The following is a 12,993-nucleotide window of genomic DNA, read 5'->3' as shown; positions in this document are numbered from 1 at the left end:
ATATCTGTTTTACTGAGTTAAGTCTCATGAAAAGCATATCGGAATTTTGTTCTCCAAATGCTTATATTCCTTTGAAAATCAGTGTACTGGCCTGCAGAGCATAGCTTTGCCACTGTCACAACCTTTCTGTTGCTTCACTCTGAGAAAGTCAGCAGAAGTAAGCAGAAAGGCTACAGATAACCCTGCTGAATAAACCACATATGACTGCAGCCAGAATAAACAGGAGTCCCAAATCTGCTTTCTATGATTTGGGTGAATATGCAACGCTGAGGCTGATACATATGTGAGGGTTGCATAGCACATAAAGATCATAACTGAGGTAGATGCAATTGCAAAGCTTCAGTAGGCTTTATAGAAGACTTGAGATGCATATTTTAAATGCCTGTAAGAACATAAAGGAATGGAAGATGCAAAAGACAGGAATAATTATGTATATTTTACCCAAGTCAGACACATACACAGCCGGAGGTTTTTTCTTAATAAAAACTGCAAAAATGTAAGTTAATAAAGTAACTATCTGAGGTCTTATCAGACTTATTATCATTTTAGTGTTGCTACTGAGGAAGCAATTAGCCATTGAATTGGTAAAGGAAAGGGTATTTTTGGATAATCACAAGACTCCAGCTTCTAGAGGAAAACTCTAAAAAGTGTGAAATCTGTGGTAATATAAAGAGAATTTGCAGAAGTATATAGTATGTAGATTTATTAATGACTAATATGGAATTCTAGCTAAATGGCAGTAGAGTCTCTTTGCATTGAGCTATTTTTGTTTAGTTCCTAAACAAACAGAGATATTGATAATCTCATCAAAGGGAGCTCTGAAGCCAACAAACACAACCAAAAATAAATCTGAAAAGGTTGTCTTTATCACTCACTGAGATGTTGTTTCATGACAGAACTGTTCAGAATGAAATCTCAGAAATGAGATGTAGGGAACGCTGTTGACTACTGGGTTATAGAACAGGTCCTACAGCGGGGGCACTGTCATGAGCATCCCTCTTTTCCCAGTGTTTTCTTTTTAAGAGGCAATTTTTCAATTTCTTCTGGTGAGTTAAGGTTACTAGATGGTAACTTTTTTAGGTAAAGTTGCATAAATTTTTAGTAGAGGAGTTTGCAGTTGGGAAGTGCATTTTCACATAAATGTTTCTATAAAACATTTACACCAGTGACATCCTTTGCACCCCATGTTCTGACTTCATACTACTAAATGTTCTGTTCAAAGCATAAAAGGCATTGATTTATATTTCTATTTTTCATAGTTATGTTACATGATTATATATTACATGTTTAATGCTGCTATATTGAAAAAAGTAAATTAATTAACCAACAATATCTAGTTCAAGGAATATGTTTTTTCCTTACTTGAGATAATAACAGTAAATCACATCCTACCTCTTTTACGGAAGTTCAAGAACCAGTGGATATGATTAGTGCTCAGCATTCCTCAGTTTAAACATGACATTTCTTGAGAGGAGAAAATCTACTTGGGAAGGAGCTGGTCTAGATAGCCTACCTAATAGATTTTTTGACTGATTTAGCCAGAAAGACTCAGTCCATAATTATTTTTTAGGTAAGAAATTATTCATATCAAGTATATTTGGCTGACTGTATTGTCTCATAAAGATTTTTGTTATATTGTATGTTAGAGGTCAGGCACTCTTTGAAGTTGTCTATGATGCATGTTCAGGAGGAATTATCATTTTTGACATAAGTATTAGGTATTAATAGTTGTTTCCAAAACATTATTTGGTCCTATTATTCCAGGAAAAACGTGTGCTTATGTGCATATGGGAGGCATATGAATGTGTCTATGAATTACTAAAATGATATATGCTTTGTACTTTTCATCAGTTTAATTTTGCCTTTCATAAAGAATGTGTCAACTGTAATTTCTTTTTAAGTAAGTATTTAATTTCGCTAATTGACAGCTGGCTATACTAATTGTGATTTGATCTGGTTTTTGTTCTGTCTTTAAAGGAGCCAAGAATTTGATAACCTCATCAAAGTGAAACCAAGTTCTTTGCCAATTGACAAGGAGTAAGTCTTCAAAGCTTCTCAGACCCTGCTTTTCTAAGGCAGTGAGTAGTTTGTAACTATGAAAATGTCAGGAAAGGTAGTGTTACAAATCAGTAAAATGTTTATAGATTAATAAGTAGCATTCCTTATACAGAATGATAAATACAAACACACAGACTAATTAACTGGCATGTGCACTACCAGCTAAACAAGTAATATCTATGGCAAGCTTCCATACTTGCCTTATATTCTTCCTCAATAAAACACTTAAAGAAATGTTTTAATATAGTTAGAGAAGGGGCACTAAACAAAATATTGTAGAACTCAGATGATAAGTGTTGCCCCAACAGAGTGTAACAAAGCATTTCAGTCAGCAAGGTCAGTGATCCATAAAGAGCAGCTTGAACTTATATTTTTGAACAGCCCTTCAGTTTAGTGTGTTTCAGGCCAAGTTTCTTGTGGTCTGTAAACATCCCTTCAGCATACAGAAAGGGAAGAACTGCCAGAGTACAGTGCTAGAAAGAACTATGTAATATTTGTGACACCTAACACCAAAATACTAGAAATAACTTCAAGAATTATGTTCTACACCATAGCAGCACATAAATGTTGCCAACATGTGATCATCTATTTTACAGTAGACAGTCTCACATATATGCATACGTATGTGTATGTATAATTAGCACCAACCTGTAAGTTGAGTACAATTATTTTTTCTCAGATTTTAGTTCAGAGATAGTGTATTAGGAGAGAGTCCAAGACTTTGAGATACTACTGAATATTAGGAGGCATCCAAAATCTTAAGATCAATAAGCCTATTTGGATTTAAGTGAACAAGTTATCATTTTCACAGAGCTGAGTCTTTTGCTTTTCCTCCTTACTTCTACCTAAAGAGAATCAGGGGTTTTTACACTAGTTACAGTGCTTTTCATAGGTCATTCCATTGTCTTATTCACGGAAACATTTTTAAATACTAAAAACAACAACAACAACAAACACAGAGGAAAAAATAGCCACCAGATTAATTAAATTTATGAATTTTTAAAAATGTTTTCTTATATGTAAATTTTGTGAGTGTTTGGATGCTTACATTTTCAGTATGGGTACAGACAATCAATTCTTTAATTATTTACTATGATGATATATGGAGGAAATTTCTTGTCATTCCAGAAGCAAATATATGTCAACATTTTGTAGCGTCTTAAGAAGCAGAAGTTTCTTAGTGAAATAAAAACATTAAAAAAAAATATTGCAAAGTAATGATGCAAACAAGGATTAAACTGCTTGGAGTCTGTAAACTAATACCAAGTTCTTTGGAAATTCATGTTTCTCCTTCAGCCTTCACTGGCAAAGAACAACCTGAAACGAAGGCATTGATATGATTAAACAAAGTCTTTTTATTTTCTCGGCTGTAATGGTCAATATTTTAAAATTTAATTGTAAGAACTTTGCCTTTCTAGTGGAAAATTGTAAACATATTTTCTTACTATAACATAAGTGTTTGCAAATTTTGAACATGAACTTATCTAACAATTTACTTTTTTTCATTTTAAATGTGAGCATAAATGTATATATATATTTAGTGCATTTTACTTCTTCCCACATAGGAGGTATGTTTTAATGGTTGTATTTGTTTGTTGTTTCAGAGGAAAAGAGCTTGAGGATTTTACTGAGAAAAATACTGCTTGTCAGAAAAATAAGAGGCAAGACTGTCATTATATTTCGTTTATATACTTATAAACTGTTTGTGGTTGGTTTTATGTTAGTTAAAAAAGTTTTCTGTTAAAATCATTAGAAGAATAAAAATTGATGGTTTTATGTTATTTAAACCATAGAACTTTAACTATGTAAAATTCTTTATTAAATACAGGCTAGTAAATAGAAATAGTTAAGTGTGGAAGAAATGCAGGTAGTACTTGACTTTATTATACTGGAACCCTAAATGATCAGTGCACGCCCGTCAAAGTTCCCTAAATTAATGTGAAATGTTCCATCAAATTAAAAACTGTCCTTTACATACAAAAGAGGAATATCATAAATAAATGAATAACAAAAATCTTCTTTTTTGTTAGTATCATTATTCATGTTCAAATGATAGTCAGTGTGTCCCTTTTTTAATCTTAAACAGTTCTTCAATGGATAATAATATGATTTTTATTTACAGTCACACTGGAGAGTAACTGAAAAATGTTGAAGTTTGAACTGATAACACTTTATAACTAACTAAACACCTATGATATGAAAAAATTGCGATGCATGTTCAGTATAATCAGGATTCTTCCTTGGGAAATGCATATATTTTTTTCTTATTTACAATAAATAATTAAACCTTCTTAATATGTTTAGGTTGAATGAAATAATTTGGTTAATTATGAGGTATTTCTCACTTCCACAGAGATGAGGACCTTGGTGATCACTCCAAAGTCAAGTCTGTTGATGATCAGAGTAAAAAGCGGTGAGACATCCTTCATGGTTCTCTATAAAATTTAAAGGGCCATTATAAAGAGTTGTAGCTGTTTAGTGTGGTACCAGAAAAAATGAATTCCTAGTACAAGCAAGCAGAATTTGCATAACTTCCCAAAGATATCTGTATTATTTCTTAAATGTGCCTGATTAATCAAATACAACAATATAACTGCATGTATTTTGATAATAAGCAATGACTCAATATATAGTTTCTTGTAGTGAATAAAAACACCTGGTGGCAAGATCATCATTAAGTATTTTTGTGCTTATCTAGGTGTTCTGTGAACTCAGCTGTCAATAGCTCAAATAAATATAAGTAAATGCATTCATAGTTTAAAAGTTTCACTGCTACGGGGTTTCAGTATTTGCAAAAACTAAGATCCATTTTGGTCAATTAAAGTGAAGTTAGCATATGTTTTTAGGTAGCACTCTGATAGCATCTTTTTGAGTCTTCCATTTAGTTGCATATCTAAATGAAGAGGAAGAATTTAGCTATCTGTATACACAAGTAGTTTTGCTGTTTTCAATACATTTTTATTCTAGCAGTCCCACTTGACAGTCTGAGCAGAGAAGCATATACTGAATATCTATGGTGAATGAATTTCTCTTTTAGTTCTGAAAGGAGGTCCGCCAGATTAGGCGTCAAGCACAATAGTGGGTGCTGCTTTGTGCAGCATGCTGTGCATATCAAACAGTGAGCAGCACTGAGCAGGGCTCGTTTAGTTAAGCTTCAGACATTGGCAAGCTCACTGAAATAAAGCTACAGTCCAAACAGCCAGAGTTAAGGCTTATAATCATCAAGTTTTTCTAGAATATAACCTTTGGCAGGACAAAACAAGACCAGCCTTTGCCTGAGCTGCTTTGTAAAATCATCAAAAACATTACTAGCACTTATTCCTTAAATCCTATAATTTGTCTGACAAGGTTTATTTTTATGTTTGGTTGCATGTCTTGTTTGTGGCAGGGAAAACTGCAGGAGACAAGGTTTCTTTTGCTTGAATCATAATCCTGCTTTTTGAAATAAGGGTCTATATATCTGTTTAGCTGGTCATTTCTAATAAAAATATAACTGTAGTATATACAAAAAAAGAGAAAATTTGGAACTAAAATACAGTAAAAACAAGAATAAAACATTATAGAATACTGCCAAGAAAATGCAGAATTCTAGTTACCACTGAGACATTACTGCACAGTTGAAAAGCTCAGTGGGCACTTTGAGGCAACTGGAGTTCAATTAAATTTAGGTGAAGTTTCTGATATGAATATATCTACCAGCATAAACTAGGCAACTTAAAATTATAGGTCAGTGATTCTATTACTTTTCACAAGCAACAATTTAACAACAGTAAAAGAAAGATAATTTTATTTAATGTACTGTTTCTAGCCCAAGCTTTTACATTTATGGCTGTAAGTAAGTGTAACTGAAAGCTGTGTAGTTGAAAATGATTTCTAAAAAGTGTTTGTTCCCTTGTTGTGTTGGTTTGGTTTCTTGATTTTTTTTTATTTTTATTTTTTTTTTTAGGGTAACTGAGAAGGCATATGAAAATCCTCCAAGGGCTCCAAATAAGCTCCCAGAAACAAACTACTTCAGTGACAGTGAAAGAAAGACCAGGTAACTAATTGAGAACTATAACTTCTAAAGTGTATTTTCTTGAAAAAAAATAGGAGAAACCATCTTTGTGCTAGAAATTTCAGGGATGTTTAGAAATCTCATCTGGGATTATGCCAGCCCCTTTCCAAATTCTGCTTCCTGAATCCCACCAAAGAAGCCCACAAAACACAGCTCTAGTGCACAGACTGAGGAGCACAAGGCATACCTGGCATAACTCTAGAGATGTAGCTGAGGCATGACACTTAGGAGAGTAGTTAAGCCAAAATTCTTATATAATCGATAGAGGAAAGACATTTCCTGCACATTAGAGACGCCATGATATCAGGGAGCTTATTTGTTTCCAAGGCTGTAAGGAAAACATTATGCTCTTCAATCAGGTGCTTTAAGTTTCTAAAGCTATATGGGATGAACCCATGTCAGCTCTTATCCCAATCACTGAAACTGTAGCATGGGTTTCAGACTTTTTGACCATATACAAACTATTTTTAAAACCATTTGTCTTGCAATACTCTTACTCTAGCTGGATTCTGTCTCTACAAGCATATGTATTGCAAATCTGAGTGAAAAATGTGGTATGATAATAAATAAAGAAATATAATAAAAACCATTATATAATTCTTGAGTAGAAGATCTTTTTGGATGAGGAAAATGTCTCTTCAGTACCAACTCACTTATCTATATGGATTTAAGTATTAATGTAGACAGGACTGTTTATAGACATGGTTCTATATGTGAGGTATGTTGCCATATAATGGTCATGAATGACAGATTCAAGGCTGATGACTTGGAAGGGAGAGGAAAAATCTTTTATTAAGTCTTACTAATAAGGAAAACAGTAGTCATGGTGTGGTACTTTATGGGAACTATGGCAAATGTCCCAGTCCCTAAGCTTATACACACCTGAGCCTTGTTGTGGGTATGACTGGGCACATGGTCTTTGATCTCTCCTTTTCTTACATTTGCTGTAAGAGGTTGGAGTGTGGTTGAAATTTGCATATCCTTAAACTTCTACGTGATTTTGAAGGCCAAGCCCATAAATTGGCTAAGGATAAAAAAAAAAGCTAAACAGCATATGTTTTTGAGACTCAAAAACGAATATTCAACACAAATAAATTAGCATTTTGTAGACATGAAGCTTCTGAGTTGTAATATTCTGATTATCTTTGAAAATTAAAATAGAGAACAGTAATGGCAGGTTAAGGAATGTATTCCAATATGCAGTGTTAACTTACCCTTTGACAAAATGTATAGCCCTTACTTGAAGAACTAATCCTGATTTTACTCATGAAAGCTTACTAAATGAATGGTCTTTGCGGGTTACACTTTATGCAACAGGTTCTGCAGAGTGTTTCTTGTTGAGTAGTTTGCTGTATAAACAAGTCACACCATTGCAAGTAAAGGAGTGAGTGATATGAACTGAAAGAATGGATTTGACCAGACAGGCAGTTCTCAGGCTGCATTGTGTCTCAGTTTCAACTTAGCATCTTGTCAAGCTGTCACCCTGTGCATTTATTTGAAAAGGTTCTGAGTTTCCTCACACTTTCAGTTGACAAGTCTAGAAACTGATGCTTAGGAAATATTTTTGCTGTAGCTTCATAGCTTTTTATTTTATACAGTACATTTTTTGTTAAGATATGGTTACATATATTTGTGTGTGTTTCAAGAATAATACTCTAGACAGTTATTAAAATCCAAGGGACACTGTTCTTTACCCTGGGACAGTAAGAAAGTATTTTTCTCTACACAACTATTTATAAGATAAACAGTGTAATTTTCAGGTGTGCTACATCCAAATACCCACATTATGTTGAGTGTGCAATGCACAGCACTCAATTTGCCCTGATCTCAACCCTGTGTTAACTAAATAATTTGAAATGTCAGAATGTCTCAGCTCTAGCTTCTGCAGCTAAATACGAGTTAAAGAGAAGATTTGGCAAAAATAAGCTTAATAACAAAAAGAAGCACAGGCAGGCCCATACTTTATAGGAGTAAAGAGGTGATATTGCTATACTACTTTTCTACTACAGCAAGAAAATTTAGACACTTGCATCATCAATATACTCCACCTTGTGACATGTTGTGCACATGTCAGCTGGACTGGGGCAAAAATAGCCAGAAAACTCTTTCAAGATGCAATCGCTTAGCTTCAGCTTGCTTTCCTACTTAGTAAGCATACTTTCATCTTGCCTGTAATGTAAATGGAGCATTGAGTGTTCATTTGAGGAGACATTTCTCTGTGTTGAGCAAAATCAGTTTGTTTTTTTTTTCACATTACTATTACATAACAAGCATATCGTTGTGTTCTACAAAACCAAAATAAAACATTTATCATTTAAACTTCTCAGTAACTGTACCATTTTGTTACATTTCTGGCATTGACCAGCAATCAAATAAAGCATATAAACATTATAAGAGACAGGTAAGCATTAAAGTTTATCTGGGCTGTGTAACACCTCACACATACATTACCACTCTGTTTCACTTTCCCTGAAAAAAAGACATGTTCTGAAAATACTCATTTGAGAAAAATTGTTCCTAGCATTGCTAAACATTATTCAAAAGTGATATGAAATGTAATATTTACCATATACCTTATGAATTTCTTGAGGAATGAGATAATTACATCAGTTCAGAAATGTTCAAAACATGTATGGTAAGATGACTTCTTCAGCTGTCACATACATGCTGATCCCTTCCACGCCAACAAAACTGACAGTTAAGCAACTAGAACTGAGACTCTTACCAAAAAAAAGATTTAACTTCCCTGATAGTTAAATTCACTATATTCCTTCTGACTCTGATACAAAGAACAATACAGCTACTGTAGTGAATAAAAATCACTCATTGAGCAGCCTGTATTATAAAGACCCTCATTCTACTTCCACAGACATGTTGTAATTTTGTTTGGCTGCTTGACAGCTCTTTGAGGACTAATGAAAGACTGTGGAAAAAAGGAAAAAATGCAGTATGTCATCATTTCCTGATATGTATCATTTAGACTGGGCTATCAGCACAGGTAAACCCAATATCAACATGTAGATTTTGCTCAGTGGGCTTGTGGATTTAATTTTGAAATGTTGATGAATCATTCAACAACAGAATACAGTCCAAGGACACTATATTTCTACATATTTCTAATTTATGCTTTTTTATCTTATATCTTTTTCTTGATGGGTGTGAAAATAAAAAAAAAAGAACTCAGTAAGTACGATGACTTTTTACACGCATGTTACATTTGTGTAATTTGCATATTATCATCAGCATAGTGAAACCTTTACAAATAAAACGTACTGTTTAGTGATTGCTATGCACTCACTGCTTCACAGCAAATCATCATATGGTGCCTATGAAGAAAATATAACAGGAAATACTATCAAAACTGTTTACTCTACTTCTGATCGGTAAGTACACATGAATAACATTGTAGAGTGTCAAAGGACACAGACATTTCACATAAGCGTTCAAGTGTTCAGACAAATAGAGAGCAGTGGAAGTCACCATTAGGCTCGTCAGACAGCTTTTCACACAGAGTTCCCTTTCAGTGGGTTCTTGCCATCAAATCATTACCACAGTTCAGCAGCCCATTCCTATGTAAAGCTTGTCACAGCTGACATTTTAAAATATCTATAGAAATAATAGCCAATGCCTTAAGTAACGGAGTTGGCTTGGTGATTCTGTAGGTTTCTACCCAGGGCAGCTGCTTAATCTGCAAAATTTCCTTCCTTTGTGAGAATGGTGTTTGTAATGACCAATTTCACATACAGATGTGGAGGAACAGGTTCACATGACAATGCTGTTAAAAACTCTGGTTTCACACCAGTTAAGATATTCCCAAATACAATAAAGATATTTGCTCAGTATCTTCCATATCTTACCGCATGGGGAAAAAAAATAAATATGCCCACTATTTTCAGTTCAGATAATTTGGACTTTCCCACTACTTGGAAATACTGAATCAGAAAAAAAATTGTAACCTTTCCAACAAAAGTACAATGAACTCTGGGAATTATTAAAAAAATAATGCAGTGGTTTATCATTGAGTGCAAAGGAATAAGGCCAGTTGATTTTGTAGTGCAAAACCAACACCAACAATTATATCTAGAGAAAGTATAGACTGATGTAATGTAAGAATGCAAAAACTACTGATAAAATTTTTTAAAATATTATTGTTATGAATACTGTTCTATACATATGTTCACTATAACTGCCATGAAGGTAGGATTTCTGTCTGCAGTGCAGAAAATTAAAAATGTTTTCAGGCACTTCCACAACACATAGGAGAAATCTACATCAGACTGATCAAATGATGGCAGTTTAAATCAATTACCGATTTACTTTTGTGATTTAAACATTACATTTGTTACCCTGCACTTTATCCACATTTAGTAGAAATCATTCAGTTCAGAAAAGATGACCATTCTTTCTATCAAGATATTTTTACTACTTGACAATTATGCTCAGCAATTTGCCTATCGCAGGAGCATGTCTATTATGTCTGTCAACTGGAATGGAGGGAACATACATGTGACATTTTTCCATTTATGGCCGTTGTACAGTATACAAATGTCTTTTCCACGTAATGCACTAAGCTTATCAGTTTTTACCTTGAGATTTCAGTGGTAGCCCTTTTTCTGACAGCTGATGTTATGTTATATACACAGGAGTATAATTGGAAAAGATATATGTACATACTGCAGGAAGCCCTTGGGCATAGATGCCAAAATGATCTTAGATGCCTTGCAAATTTGCTGTCATTCGACTTGCTTCAAGGTAAGAAAATTTCACCTGCTACTAAGAAAAATACCTTGGATGTAATACCTGCATTACAATACACATATAATAACAAAATATTTAGGCCTCAGGCCTTCTCTACCTGCGAGAAGAGGAAGGCTTGCACACCGGAGGAGAAGATTAATGTAGGAAATTCTCTTGACCCTGTGCAATCCCTTCCTTTTTCCTTCCATCTCCCTCTGCCCCTTTTCCTCTACTCTCCATCTCCCTGTTTCTCCTTCTCTCTGTTCTCTTGCAACCACAAGGAGGAAAAGGGATGCAGTGGAAGGTATCCTGAATGCCCTACATATTTTTAAGCCTTCAGTTATACACGCTTTCAGTCTGATGTAGTGAACTAAGTCCTCCTTACACTTTCTTCATATTGGAAAATTTTATTCTGCTTCTTTTCTTATGAAGTTTTGTAAATGTTCTTCATAAAGTGACATCTAAAATCACAGAAACCACACTTAAGAGGTATTAAAAGTAAACAATAGAGGTGAAATAACTTTACTCACTGGGATCAAAGAACTGATTAAAATTTGGGTCCTATGGATAGTTTCTGCTATAGGATAAAATGGTGTTGAAATTGCATCTGTCTTTACTTCAATCTTATTTATCAAAAATTATGTAAGTTTCTTTCATGTTTCCAATAAGAAAGTACAGAATAATTTTTTTGCTTGTCATTTCAAAGGCTAAACCTCAGCCTAAAATTCACTCTTAAACTCTTCTCAGAGTACACCTACCAGTGCTCAGCCCTATAGTCTGCTATCTTTCTGCATCATTTGGCTTAATTCTGCTTGCATCCCCACACAGAGTTTGTTGTTCTAACAATACTCGGCAAAACCACTGCATTAGCATAGCTCATTTTTCTGCCCAGTCTTGTGTAGCTTTTGCTTCTGCTTCCGCAGCAGTTCTTTTACCTGGTTATTGCCTGAAATGTAACCCAAACTAGAATATAATGCTAAGTTTGTGTTTAACATGTATGATGTTACATATGCTTTTTGTCTCATATGGACTTTCTGAACTCTGTGAGCACTAGAAATGCAATTTCTTCTGTAGAAATTACTCCATAATACTTCCTTAAATCTATTATTGCAAGTACATACAAACTCTAGTTTGTTTGCATTCTTTTTAGGTGGATCTACTCACATAAAGAGGAATGGGCTTCTTATGCAGCTAGGAGTGTTAACATATTGGTAGTGGCCGAATTATCTATTAAATACTTAAGCTTATTTTTAAATTAGATTATTTTTGTTTCCTATTCCCAAGTGGGGACCTGTCTGGCCAGCAAAATTCAGCTTAAGTTTTGTGTAACTACACACTTATGAAAGCTTTGACAAAAAATTAAACAACTAATTTAAGTCTCTAGTTCATGCTTGTAGTTATGTATTTAGCTAAGTAGTGCAATTTCTCATCATTAATATTCATTTAACTCCTTACAAATACCCTGTATCCATTAGAGATTTGCATCCAGTTGTCAGCAGTATAAGGTCTTTGGTTCCTTGTGAAGGTATACGCCAAAAGTTCAGTGACTAAATAATGTAAACTGTAGGGGTTTTTTCTCTGTATGAAAACACTAGATAATTTTGGTGATCAAAGCCTTGAAAACATGCCCATCTTTTAGCTGATTTTTACACAGAAATGTAAAATGAGTGAAGAAAGCAGACTGCTTTAATAGTACCTTAATACTAACAGCTTATGTAGGAAATGTATAGAAAAAACATTTCTGTAAAAGTGAAAAAACAAAAGTACCTTTAAAACTATGGTGCTGACATCACACAATTTCTTTATTCATTTAGCTGCAAGTGGATGTTCTGGGTAATTTTAAATTTTAATAAAGATTTTCAGTTCAAATTGATCTGAATAGACAGCCATTGTGAAAATTATGGAGAGGTTTACGGCCCTTCTGGAATGGCTGTCCATTTGGTTACTGAATCACACTAATGCTGATTTTCACTTACCAGAGGATAAAATATCCAAAGAAACCAGAATTTGACAATTTTTTAATTAAGGTTGCAGAAAAAGGGATGATCTGGGTGTCAACATTCTGGTTTATAGGTCGAATTACTTTGCTCCTTGATTCGCTATAGGCTTTTCTTGTGATCTTGGGAAGTCAGCTTCTGTGTGTA

The sequence above is a fragment of the Nesoenas mayeri genome (assembly GCF_963082525.1).
Source record: "Nesoenas mayeri genome assembly, chromosome: 1".
NCBI classification, from domain to species: domain Eukaryota; kingdom Metazoa; phylum Chordata; class Aves; order Columbiformes; family Columbidae; genus Nesoenas; species Nesoenas mayeri.
This window is presented reverse-complemented; position numbering follows the sequence as displayed.